Below are 13863 nucleotides of genomic sequence, written 5' to 3' on the forward strand. Positions count from 1 at the left end.
GAGATCTACTGCTTTTATGATGCTGTAGGTGGATCTTCCAGTGGGCACGAAAGAAGGAGAACCCAGCCCTTCAGAGACTGTGCAAGGCCACAGACACAGGCAGGGGAGCGACCTCCATCACACACTGCTGTTTGAATGACAGTGTCAAGGAAAGCAGAAGAGGGGGCCAAGGACAGATCTTTGAGCATATTTCATCTGTCTGCTGTGCCTTTTCCTAAGTGCCTTCTGACAGATTATTTTTCTCCACACAGGAAATTCACATTTTGAACTTTAGTTCCTAAAATACATTAAATCACACTTTGGCTTCTGAGGAGGGCAGGAGAGGATGCGCATAATGACTACTTCTGTGGTTCACTTCTCATCTGAGGAAATTATCTTTTCAAAATGATCAGGTGCTCCTGACCCTGTTGAAAAGAATGTGGGTCTTTTTGAGCTAAGTTAGGAAGTGTGTAGGATAATTGTTAGGGCTGAGAGGACCTAGTCCTAGCCCAGTGCGGAAATCTCAGGAACCCACAGAATTCCTCCTCTCTCTGGATAAGACGGAAAATACACCTGTACCCTTTTCCTGCTCATGCCAGAAAAGCTACTTAAAATATTCAGGTAGATTGCAAATTGATAGTGCCCATCCTGGATCACTGGTCATAACCCAGCTATACTGTTGTGTAGAAATATCCCAAAGAATAGCCGGCATTTTCCCAAGAGCTTGTGTAATTTTGTGTGGGTGCATAATTTCAAGAAGAAAGGAGCAGCAGTTCTAATCTGTCATACCCAGAAACAACTTAGTCATCACCATCATGGAACTTTGTGGAAGCAGTCAAATATTGTCTATAAGTGGCCATGATGGTCACCATAGCTAACATGTATTGAATGTTTACGTATATGTTTTGAACTAGGCACTGGTTTAAGGACATATATTCATTATCCATTTACTACCCACAAAATCCCATAAGATGAATTTGGTTTATGGGTCTCATTTTATGGACACATAAATTGAGGTTTAATGAGCAAAGTTCATGCCCCTATCCACTGCCAGACTGTTCCTGCTTTACTCTGGGGCAGGGCTCATCTTCAGACCTTCATATGGCCGTAATCCACGCTTGTGGGCCTGGGCAATCCACACAAGGAGCAGTAGTAAACACCCTTTGATCTACCAAGCTGCACCGTGACTCTGCTTACCTGTGCATTCTTTCACCCGGTTCTAAATTGCCTGTCTGGATCTAAACGTCCTCACTTCCATGAACTTCAAACATTGCTGGCTTCCCTTAGGATGCAGCTGGGTTTGGCTGCACTACCTGCAGAGGTTCCAGCACAGCTAAAGAAGCGGGACCTGGACAAGCTGCACCCCCTGAGGTGAGGCCAGTTCTGAGAGAAGTGCACTCGACTTTGAGGAAGGCTGCTCGGGCAGACAGAACAGATACTGGCAGGTTAGGGATACAGAGATGGTCACCCAGCAGCGAGAGCCGGAGATGGAACTAGATTGCTGAAGGGAACATGTAGACAGACAAGCCTAGGTGTTGTAGGGCAAAAGGTACAACCCAGAATACCAGAGCCTTTTTAATAGGAAGGTAGCCCAGTGGTAAGAAATTTAAGAAAGGTCAATATTAAAAAACCAGGACAGGTTTTATGGGGTGGCCTTTCCTCACCCATTCTCTCTGTTATGCATTGAATTGTGTCTCCTCAGTATTATATCTTGAAATCCTAAGCCCCAGTACCACCGAATGTGATATTATTTGGAGATGGGTCCTTGCAGATGTAATGAGTTAAGATGAGATTATTAAGGTGGGCCTGAATCCAGCAGGACTGGTGTCCTCATAAAATGGGTAATTTGACACAGATACACACACAGGGAGAATGTCACGCGCAGATGAAGGCAGAGATCAGGGTGATGCTTCTACAAGCCAAGGAATGCCAAAGATAGCCGGCAAACCACCAGAAGCTAGGGGAAAGGCATGGAACAGAATCGTCCTCACAGCTCTCAGAAAGAACCGATGCCGCCAACACCTTGGTCTCAGACTTCCAGCTTCCAGAACTGCGAGACAATACGTTTCTGTTATTGGAGCCACTCATTGTGCGGTACTTTGTTACAGCAACCCTAGAAAACTGTTAGACTCCCTTTCTCTAAAGCTGTAGACCCGCTCCACTCTGTTTCTTGCTTCTGGTTTCCTGAACAAAGGCCTCAGAGGAGGTGGAGCTGTGGCGAGCTTTTCAATCAGAATGGCTCCTGCAGAGCTTGCAGGGTATGCAGAGCTCACTGGAAGTCAGTAGGCAGAGTGGTGTGGGGACCTCCTACCCTGCTGGCACTGTGAAGACACTCTGTCTCACTGTGTACTGTGTAATGTGCAATGTGCACTGTGGCTTAAGGAAGGGGGTCCCCAACACAATACTGGGTGCTAACTCTCTTGAGGGATCAAAATATTCAACCCCAAGTCTGGAGCATGGATTTTGTTTAAGCTGGCTCCTAAAAGTCTTTGTTCTCAGCCTCTCTCTCCATCATCATCATCAGGCTGTTACCAACTTGCCTTTAGTCATCTGATAAAGGCAGCAGGTTTCCATGGTTACCTACAAGCATGCAGTAAGGTGTCATTCCATGGAGGCCTCAGGATTAGGCAAATTGGACAAAGCCTCTGGCACGATGAAAATAACCTGGATTCAATGATCAGAATGGGGTACTGGAGGCAACTGGTGCTCAGAAGCAAGTCCAAAGCCTAGTTATTAGAGCTGGGCATAAAGGCAGAGGCAGAGCAGCAATCCTACTTAGTACTATTATCTGCCGGATACTGAGCCCTTACTGTGAACCAGGTGCTACACCAAGTACTTCATGTGCATTACCTCCTTTGGTCCTTACTCACTAAAGCCTTCTGTTTTATCAAAGAAGGGACAAGGGCTGGCCCCATGGCCAACTGGTTAAATTCATGCACTCTGCTTTGGCGGCCCAGGGTTTCACCGGTTCAGATTCTGGGCGTGGACCTAGCACAGCTCATCAGGCCATGCTGACGTGGTGTCCCACATACCACAACTAGAAGGACCCACAACTAAAATATATACAACTATGTACTGGGGGGCTTTAGGGAGAAGAAGGAAAAATAAAATCTTTAAAAAAATTTAAAAAAATAAAAAGAAGGAACAGAGTTTATGTGACTTGTTGAAGATCACTCAGCAGGTAGGTACAGAGCAAGGATTTGAACCCATGTGCTGAATATTTTCCATCTATCCCCCCAGATCTGCTTTCTGCTCTTCTCTACCCCAGATACTGACCTGCATGGGCTGCATCGACAGTCTCCCTTGCTCTCTAGCTCCAGCTGGGTCTGTTACTGGACAGCCCCACAAATAAGGGAGAAGAAAGGAGAGGTCGCTTTCATCTGGCTGTGCCACAGAGTGGCTGCCTCTACAGAATCCTCTCCTTCCATTTCCTCCCCTTGTGTCTTTGAGATTAAGGCTGCTGTTCCAGGATACTACCCAATCCCTTGTGGTTGCCTGGCACCCACTCTTTTGTAGGAAACCCCTTTATAATGAGTCCTTCTTTATCTTCTTTCTGGTGAGACCTTGACTGCTCCACCAGGTCTGTCTGTTGCTGAAGGCTTTACCTTTAACTCCTATGCCATGCTTCTCCCATTCCCAGCCAGTGTGACGGTGTTGAGTCCCAGAGTGTTGGGTCAGTGCCCCTTAAACCTCTGCAATCGAAGGGCAAGAGTGGTCTCTGAGACTTGGTGCTGAGGGAAAGAGGTGCTGAACCTCAAGTGGGTGCCCAGTGGTTAGATGTGCCCGGAGAGGACCACAGCACAGCCTTGAGGGCAGGGTCTGATACTCACCTATAAGGACTTTCAGTTTCCATGTGGTCCTTCCTGTCCTGGCAACTTCTCAGCATTTAGCTACTGCAGTGAGTTTAGCTAACTACAGTTTGAGTGAACAGTCCTCACAAGACAGCCCTCACTTCAGACACCAGACGCAAGTTTGTGGGTTCCCAGGACCACCCTCCCTTCAGACTAGCTGGCTACAAATTCAGAGGCTACTATGACTTCCCTCAACTTCTGTAATTTGCTAAAGCAGCTCACAGAACTCAAGAATTGCTATACTTATGATTACAGTTTTGTTATAGCAAAATAATACAAATTAAGTTGGATAAAGAAGATTGTGGTATATATACACAATGGAATATTACTCAGCCATAAAAAAAATGAAATCTTGCCATTGTGACAACATGGATGGACCTTAAGGGTCTTATGTCAAGGGGAATATGTCAGAGAAAGGCAAATATATGATTTCACTTATATATGGAATCTAAAAAACAAAACAAATGAACAAACAAAACTCATAGATATAGATAATACAGTGGTAGTTGCCAGAGAGGAGAAGGGTGGGTGAAATGGGTAAAGGGGGCAAGAGGTACAAACTTCCAGATATAAAATAAATAAGTCGCGGAGATTTAATCTACAGCATGGTGACCATGGCCAATAATATTGTAGTGCATATTTGAAAGTTGCCAAAAGAGTAAATCTAAAAGTTCTCATCATAAGAAAAAAAATTTGTGTGTGTGTGGTGATGAATGGTAACTAGACTTATTGTGGTTATCATTTTGCAATGTATACTAATATTGAATCATTATGTTGCACACCTGAAACTAATATAATGTTATATGTCAATTTCATACCTCAATAAAACTTTAAAAACAAATTAAAATCAGTCAAGGGAAGAGATGCAAGGGCAGAGTCCAGGAGGGGTCCAAGCACGGAGCTTCTGGTTGTCCTTTCTGCATGGAGTCATGGAGTCCTCATCATGATATGTTCATGATATGCTCATAGTATTGCCAAGAAGGGAAGCTTACCCAAGCCTTTGGTGTCCAGAGTTTTTACTGGAGCTTGATCACATATGGCCCACATGGCTGACCTTTGGTCTCCGGCCCCTTCTGGAGGTTGGAACTCACATGGTGTGTCCCAAAGCCTCTGTCATAAATCACATTATTAGACTGTCCAATGACCTAAGCCCCAAGCTCACAAAAACACTCTTGTTGGGCAGGACATTCCAGGGACCTAGAGATCACCTCTCCACAGTTGAGGACAAAGGCCAGACCTCTGTTGGGTAAGGTTGGTTCTTCATTACACAGCTACTTTGTTTCTTTAGAATCCATCAGACCCTCCTGCTTGGCTGTTTTCCTGGTCTTGTCTCTCCTAGCCAGCCCAGGGCTGTCACCATCCGTGTGTCCACCGTAGTTTGGAAGGAGGCTAAGGCGATACTTGATACAATCTATAGTGAGCTTAGCAGACTTCACCCATTGCAAGAGTCACCACTGAGACCACCATCCCTGCCACTGGGCTAGCAGATGCCACGTCTGTATCCCATTGTTGGGAAGGGAATCTACTTTTCAAAAAAGTTCCTCTTTGTGGCACTGGGGCAAGAATCCACAACCTCCTTCTAAATGCCCTTGCACAAAACAACTGTTCCCACACGGCAAATTGTGGTGGCCCCACTGATTCTGTCATGGTGGACAGGTCCCCTGTTCTACCTTTATTCTATCACCTACATATGTCTGCTTCCTCCTCTACTCTTAGGCCTCTTGAAGGTAGTGGACTTGTCTCATTTAAACCTCTAGCGTCTACCATGTGCTGGTCTCTCACACGCATTCTATAAATGAACTTCTCCAGTTCACCTGCTCAGGAAGACCACTGCATTTAGTCTCCTTACATAAGAGTTAGCAGAGATGCCTCTGACGTGCCTGCCTAATCTTTAACAATAATAACTCCTCCTTATTTGGAAGACCTATCCTGTTTACAAATATTCTCTCTTTTAACCTTTGCACCTGTGAGATAGGTATTGTTACCATCCTCATGAACAGATGAAGAAATTGAGGCAAAGAGAGCAACTTCCCCAAGGTCATCTAACCCCCAGGTGGCCCCAGAGATGGAACTGGTTCTGTTGGATTCCAGAGCATCAAGCCCTTAACCACTGTTCCGTAATGGATTGGGGCAGTCCAGTGAGATCATGGCAACGGACAGGCCATTTCCAGAAGAGGATTTAGCTTGAAATCAGGCTTAGAGTGAGGCATGAGATGATAAGATAAAATGACACTGAATAATCTGTGAAAAACGTAAGTGGAAACTAGTGATTATGATTAGAATGTAGTGGAAGTAGAAATAATATATTGATCTTGTTTTTTTTTGTTTTTTGGGGTTTTTTTAGGCAGTAGAAAGCCACTGCAAGTTCAAATGGTGAAAGAGATCATTGTTAAAGATACAGGTAAAATGTAAGGGGAAACATTTCTGTGCACTATTTTTTTCTGACTTTAATCTTTACTTTGCAGTTCTCTTTTTTCTGTATTTTTCATGTTGCGTGGACAATCTATCTCTTTATTCTTAGGTTAATTTCTATTTTTATACATGTAATACATGCATATAACAGTATGAAAAGTAACATTGTCTAAAGATTTCTAATAAAAAAATCTCTGCCTGATCCCTATGTATCTCCTAGTCCTACTCCCCAGAGGCAATCACTTCAACTCTCTCTCTCTCTTTTTTTTTTTTGTGAGGAAGATTGGCCCTGAGCTAACATTTGTTGCCAATTCTCCTCTTGTTGCTTGAGGAAGATTGTTGCTGAGCTAACATCTGTGCCAATCTTCCTCTACTTTATGTGGGACACCACCAGCGTGGCTTGATGAGTGGTGCTAGGTCCATGCCGAGCATCCGAACCTGCGTACCCCGGGCTGCCAAAGTGGAGCAAGTGAACTTAACCACCACTCCACCAGGCTGATCCCAGCACTTGAACTCTTTTAGCTGTTTCTTCTAACATGTATGACCATTTTCTAAATAATATGCTTTTATTCAACTTCTTGACTGATTTTAGATTTAATCTACTGACTTCCCACCATGGTAGATGAGGGTTTCGTGCTTCCATACCACCTTTCCCATTTCCCTTTCTCCCATGCTCCCTGCAAAAGCGTATCAACACTTTTTGTTATATCAAAAGTCAGTGTTTACATTATTATGGCCAAGCAACTATGGTTGACAGACAAGCCAAGTAGTGTTCTCAACCACACTTCCTCTCTTGTTCAATCTTCATTTTTCTATGTTTAAAATTGCCATGTTTTTTCATTTGCCTATTTGTCCATGAACTCATCCAATTTTTCCCCTAAACATTTCAATACCACTGTCATCGACATAGCAACGATGTCTAACAAATATGTGTAAATGCCACTTCTGTAGTTTTCCCGGAACTCTCCCAGAATTTTCCTTTGTGCTCCTGTCTGGGCAGAATGTTCTCTGGGGCTGTATACAGCTGCCAATCTGGGAATTCCTAGTCTTTTTTGTGTGCGTATCATTAAAATATTTTTAAAAACCCAGAAACCCACTGATGCTTCTACACTATATCTTCTGAAGGTTTTTTTCTTTTTGCATAATAAATCCCTATTTGAATATTAAAAAGTAATTTACTCACTATTTTGAAAAGTGGAAAATAAAGGGAATGAACCAAGCATTTATTCTGCCATTCTGCTTTTCCTATTCCAACTGTATCTTTGGGTAATCAAATGGTGGATAAGGAACAATTCCTCTTTATAGAACTCTTTCAGAAAAGAATTGAAAAAAGAATCTTTGAAATAAAATATCACCATTTTGCAATTCTTCTTTTTGAGGAAGATTTGCCTGGAGCTAACATCTGTGCCAATCTTCCCCTTTTTGTATGTAAGACACCACTACAACATGGCCATTAACAGACGAGTGGTTTAGGTCCGTGCCGAGGAACCAAACTTGGGTCGCTGAAGTGGAGCACACTAAACTTAACCACTAGGCCACCAGGGCTGGCCCAACCATTTTGTAGTTCTTAATGAATTAATGAATCTCAGCATTGAGCATCAATGACAGCTAATGTCACAAAAAGAGAGACAACCACATATTATGTGCCTCCTGATGAAAGAACTCAATACCACCTATGAAGTAGTGTGGCCAAAAAAATCAAACTTGAATCTGATTAAGCATCAATATTCAACTACCAATATATAGGAAATACAGACTTTTTTTTTCTATTAAGGTTATGACATTTAACATCCTTGTGAAATTACAGTTGTACATCATTATTAGTCTCGTTGTAGGTACACCACTTCACCCCCAGTGCCCTCCCCCCACCCCCCTTTCCCCTGGCAACCACTGATCAGTTCTCTTTGTCCGTATGTTAACTACCACCTATGAGTGGAGTCATACAGAGTTCGTCTTTCTCTGTCTGGCTTATTTCACTCAACATAATACCCTCAAGGTCTATCCATGTTGTTGTGAATGGGACAACTTTGTCCTTTTTTTATGGCTGAGTAGTATTCCATTGTATATATATACCACATCTTCTTTATCCAATCATCAGTTGCTGGGCACTTAGGTTGGTTCCATGACTTGGCTATTGTGAATAATGCTGCGATGAACATAGGGGTGCATGGAACTTTTGGAATTGCTGATTTCAGGTTCTTAGGATAGATACCCAGTAGTGGGATGGCTGGGTCATAAGGTATTTCTATTCTTAACTTTTTGAGGAATCTCCATACTGTTTTCCATAGTGGCTGCACTAGTTTGCATTCCCACCAACAGTGTATGAGAGTTCCCTTTTCACCACAGCCTCTCCGACATTTGTCACTCTTGGTTTTGGATATTTTTGCCATTCTAACAGGTGTAAGGTGATATCTTAGTGTAGTTTTCATTTGCATTTCCCTAATGATTAGTGATGATGAGCATCTTTTTATGTGTCTATTTGCCATCCGTATATCTTCTTTGGAGAAGTGTCTGTTCATGTCCCCTGCCCATTTTGTAATTGGGTTGTTTGATTTTTTATTGTTGAGTTGTGTGAGTTCTTTGTATACTATGGAGATTAACCCTTTGTCGGATAAATAACTTGTGAATATTTTTTCCCAATTAGTGGGCTGTTTTTTTGTTTCAATCCTATTTTCCCTTGCCTTGAAGAAGCTCTTTAGTCTGATGAAGTCCCATTTGTTTATTCTTTCTATTGTTTCACTCATGTGAGGGGTTATGGTGTCCGAAAAGATTCTTTTGAAGCTGATGTCAAAGAGTGTACTGCCGATATTCTCTTCTAGAAGACTAATTGTTTCAGGCCTAATCTTTATGTCTTTGATCCATTTTGAGTTTATTTTAGTGGATGGTGAAAAAGAATGGTCAATTTTCATTCTTTTACATGTGGCTGTCCAGTTTTCCCAGCACCATTTGTTGAAGAGACTTTCTTTCCTCCATTGTAGGCCCTCAGCTCCTTTGTCAAAGATTAGCTGTCCATAGATGTGTGGTTTTATTTCTGGGCTTTCAATTCTGTTCCATTGATCTGTGGACCTGTTTTTGTACCAGTACCATGCTGTTTTGATTACTGTGGCTTTGTAATATGTTTTGAAGTCAGAGATTGTGATGCCTCCAGCTTTGTTCTTCTTTCTCAGGATTGCTTTAGCAATTTGTGGTCTTTTGTTGCCCCATATGAATTTTAGGATTCTTTGTTCAATTTCTGTAAAGAATGACATTGGAATTCTGATTGGGATAGCGTTGAATCTGTAGATTGCTTTAGGTAGTAGGGACATTTTAACTATGTTTACTCTTCCAATTCATGTGCATGGAATGTCTTTCCATCTCTTTATGTTGTTGTTGATTTCTTTCAAGAAGGTCTGGTAGTTTTTGTTGTATAGATCTTTCACTTCCTTCGTTAAATTTATCCCAAGGTATTTTATTCTTTTTGTTGCGATCGTGAATGGGATTGAGTTCTTGAGATCTTTTTCTGTTAGTTCATTGTTAGCATATAGAAATGCTGCTGATTTATGTATGTTGATTTTATACCCTGCAACTTTGCTGTAACTGTTGATTGTTTCTAATAGTTTTTCTATAGATTCTTTGGGGTTTTCTATATATAAGATCATGTCGTCTGCAAACAGCGAGAGTTTTACTTCTTCGTTGCCTATTTGGATTCCTTTTATTTCTTTTTCCTGCCAAATTGCTCTGCCAAAACCTCTAGTACTATGTTGAATAAGAGTGATGAAAGTGGGCACCCTTGTCTTGTTCCTGTTCTGAGAGGGATGGGTTTCAGTTTTTGTCCGTTGAATATGATGTTGGCTGTGGGTTTGTCATATATGGCCTTTATTATGTTGAGGTACTTTCCTTCTATATCTATTTTATTGAGGGTTTTTTATCATAAATGGATGTTGGATCTTGTCGAATGCTTCCTCTGCATCTATTAAGATGATCATGTGGTTTTTGTTTCTCATTTTGTTAATGTAGTGAATCACGTTGATTGACTTGCAGATGTTGAACCATCCCTGTGTCCCTGGTATAAATCCCACTTGATCATGGTGTATAATCTTTTTGATGTATTGCTGTATTCGGTTTGCCAAAATTTTGTTGAGGATTTTTGCATCTATGTTCATCAGTGATATTGGCCTGTAGTTTTCCTTCTTTGTGTTGTCCTTGTCAGGTTTGGGGATCAGGGTGATGTTGGCTTCATAGAATGTATTAGGGAGTGCTCCATCTTCCTCTATTTTCTGGAATAGTTTGAGAAGGATAGGTATTAAATCTTCTTTGAATGTTTGGTAGAATTCTCCAGAGAAGCTGTCTGGTCCTGGACTCTTATTTTTTGGGAGGTTTTTGGTTACTGTTTCTATTTCTTTACTTGTGATTGGCCTATTCAGATTCTCTAATTCTTCCTGATTCAGTTTGGGTAGGTTGTATGAGTCTAGGAATTTATCCATTTCTTCTAGGTTGTTCAATTTGTTGGCATATAGTTTTTCATAGTATTCTCTTATGATCCTTTGTATTTCTTCGGTATCTGGTGTGATTTCTCCTCTCTCGTTTCTAATTTTATTTATTTGAGACTTCACTCTTTTTTTTTTAATGAGTCTGGCTAAGGGTTTGTCGATTTTGTTAATTTTTGAAGAACCAACTCTTTGTTTCATTGATCCTTTCTACTGTCTTTTTTGTTTCAGTATCATTTATTTCTGCTCTAATTTTTATTATTTCCCTCCTTCTACTGACTTTTGGCTTTTTAAAAAAAAGTAACATTGCACTACAAGGCTGCAGTCAGCAAAATCCAGATTATGGGAAATTTTATAGGACAAATACCCCAGTTTATTCAACTAATAAATTGCAAGGAATGGAAAAATGAGATGGTGGGGGAATTTAAAGAGATTTAAAAGACATGTTGACAAACTGCAAAATGTGGTCCTTATTTTGATCCTGATTCAAACATATTAAAGAAAATTATGACATTGATGAGACATTGGAAATTTAAATGCCAACTAAATATTTGATGATATTAAGCAATTATTGTTAATCATTTGGGTTGCTCAGATTGTTTTAAAAAATTCTTATCTTTTTGAGAGACATACAAAAATAATTACAGATAAATCAATATGATGTCTTAGATTTACTTTGGAATAATATGGGAGCTGGAGATGGGGGCAGGCAGGTGGAGGTATAGATGAAATAAGGTTGGCCAAGAGGTGATAATTTTTGAAGCTGGGTAATGGACATACAGGAGTTAACTATATTATTCTGTTTGCTTTTATATACGTTTGAAATTCTATATAATAAAAAGTTTAAAAATGTAACCTAGAGATAGTTACACCCAAAACCAAATTAAAAGTCTCATAAAGAGTACGCTGACTATGCCAAAAATATCAACCTGGCTGTGGTGATTTTAAAGACACAGCCCCCAAATTCTTTGACCTTTTTTCCATTAAGCAGTGGGCTCTATGTCCCTGCCTTTTGAACCTGGATGAACTTTTGATTGTTCTGCCCCACAGAGTTCAGAGGAAGTAATGGTATGTGACTTCTGAGGCTGGCTCATAAAAGGTGCTGCAGCTCCCTCCTGGTTCTCCTGGGACACTGGCTCTGTGGGAAGTCAGCCACCATGTAAGAAGTCTGACAATCCTGAGACCACCTGCTGGAGAGAACACGTGTAAACAATTCAGGAGACAGCCCAAGCTGAGCTCCCAGCCAAGTGCCCAGCATCGACTGCCAGCCATGCGAGTGAGCCAACTTGGGCGTCTGGCCCAATCGTGCCTTCAGACGACTGCAGTCCCAGCCAGCATCTAATTGCGTCCGCGTGAGAGATTCCAAGATAAAACTGCCCACCAGAGCTCTCCCAGTTTCCTGACTCATAAAATCAACAAGCAAAATAAAATGGTTGTTGTTTTATACCACTAAGTTTTGGGGGTAATTTCTTATGCAGCAGTAGTAACTGAAACACTGATGAAGTAGTAAACCAAAACTAAACATACACAGAACAATAAAATTGCTTTCATTTTTTGAGAATATAAGTATTGTGCCTGAAGAAGTCATTAATCTCTTTGGACATCCGTATTTTCATTTATGAATTTAGGTGTAGAAAGGGACTTAGGTCATCTCTAAGAATCCTTCTAGTTCTAGCATTTTCTAATAATTAACAACAAATAGGCAAATATTTACATTCTTCATCCAGTTTTTCACTTATGTGCAAACTATCTTTTGTGTAAACAGCATCACTTATTAATTCTTCAACAAACGTTTGACTCAGGCACTGTTGCTAGGTGCTGGGTACTGTTCTTATATCGTCTGGGAGAACTTGCTGATCCAAATTTAGGCTTGGCCCTAGCAGAGCAGTCTGTCCTGCATCCCCGCTGCCCCTTCCCTCCACCTGCTTCGTGCTTTTGCAGGTTTGCTAGAGTCAGCACTAGAACACTCTTCTCACGGTGTTTCATCTTTTCTGAAGAAAAGGCCTTTTTATTCAGTAAATACCATACACAATACTGACCTCTGTTCATTTGGGTACATAAATATCGAGGAAACTGGCCTTACATTCCAAGTAGTTCCAAGGCAAACCTGCTACAAAAATAAATAAAATTATTTTATGCAACACTGTTTGGTACTCTTAGGGTACATTTCCTGGACTGACATTTGGAGTTTGGACTTTGTTCTCAGTCTGGAAATGAGAACTAAATGAAATGAAAAGTTAATATCTTCTTTGCTTAGGCAAAATGATGAGAATATGGGCCTAAGGGAAAAAAGTTTGAATCTTCAAGAAATGCCCCAGGTAAATCTGGGCTCCAGTTCAAAAATTTTGTTTGCTTATTGTGGTTTCACTAAAAAAAAAAATAAACACACATGTTATAATGTTTATCCTGTGTGTGTGTATACATGTAAATATATATATATATATTTTTTTCAGTACAAAATGTATCTACAATACTTAGGCCCATCAACACGGTTAATCTGCTGTCTGTTTTCGGCCTAATGTAGCAAGTTAAATTAAAAATCAAACTCATTCTAAAGAAATTAGTGCTGCACTTAAAAGTAGGTTATGGGTTACATGTTTAACTTCATCTCCTTTTGGAGTTCACTGAATTGTTGATGTCTCCCAAATTTAATCTCCTATCCAGACTCCCCCTTGACTGAGCCCCAGACTTGTACATTCAACAATCTACTTGATAATTCAGTTTGGTTACAAGCTACGAAATCTAATTCTAGCTACCTAACAAAATGGAAATTTTATTGGAAAATTGCAAGGAGACTAGGAGAGGCCAAGAAAGCTGAAGAAGACAGAAAGGAACCTGGCACTTCCAGAATGTCTTGAGAGCAGGAACTGCTCAACTATCTTACCCTATGGTTTCTTCCATCTCTGTGTCACTCCAGACAAGATTCAAAGTCCTGGAGAGAGTTTGCTTGGCCAAGCTTGGGTCATGTGCCAAGGCCTTGGTTGATCCAGTGTGGTCAGACTTGCAAAGATGTAAACTTTACCAAGAGCCATTGTTGGTGTAGATGTGCGGAGACAGGCATTCTCATGCACTACTGTTGCAAGTAAATTGCCCTTCAGCTTTTTCTGGGAGTCAATTTGATATTTATACTAAAACATACATATTTTTAAGTCCAC

The 13863-nt window shown here is 40.9% G+C and overlaps 1 long non-coding RNA gene across 1 annotated transcript; it reads left to right on the forward strand.

Annotated features, from left to right (window-relative positions):
- The first annotated feature begins 5805 nt into the window (after positions 1-5805).
- LOC103565416 (uncharacterized) lies at positions 5806-12161 on the forward strand. Its single transcript, XR_548284.2, has 3 exons — positions 5806-6082; positions 6175-6231; positions 11759-12161. It is a non-coding gene; the product is annotated as an uncharacterized lncRNA (long non-coding RNA).
- The last annotated feature ends 1702 nt before the right edge of the window (positions 12162-13863 follow it).

The sequence above is a fragment of the Equus przewalskii genome, chromosome 10 (assembly GCF_037783145.1).
Source record: "Equus przewalskii isolate Varuska chromosome 10, EquPr2, whole genome shotgun sequence".
Classification (NCBI taxonomy): Eukaryota; Metazoa; Chordata; class Mammalia; order Perissodactyla; family Equidae; genus Equus; species Equus przewalskii.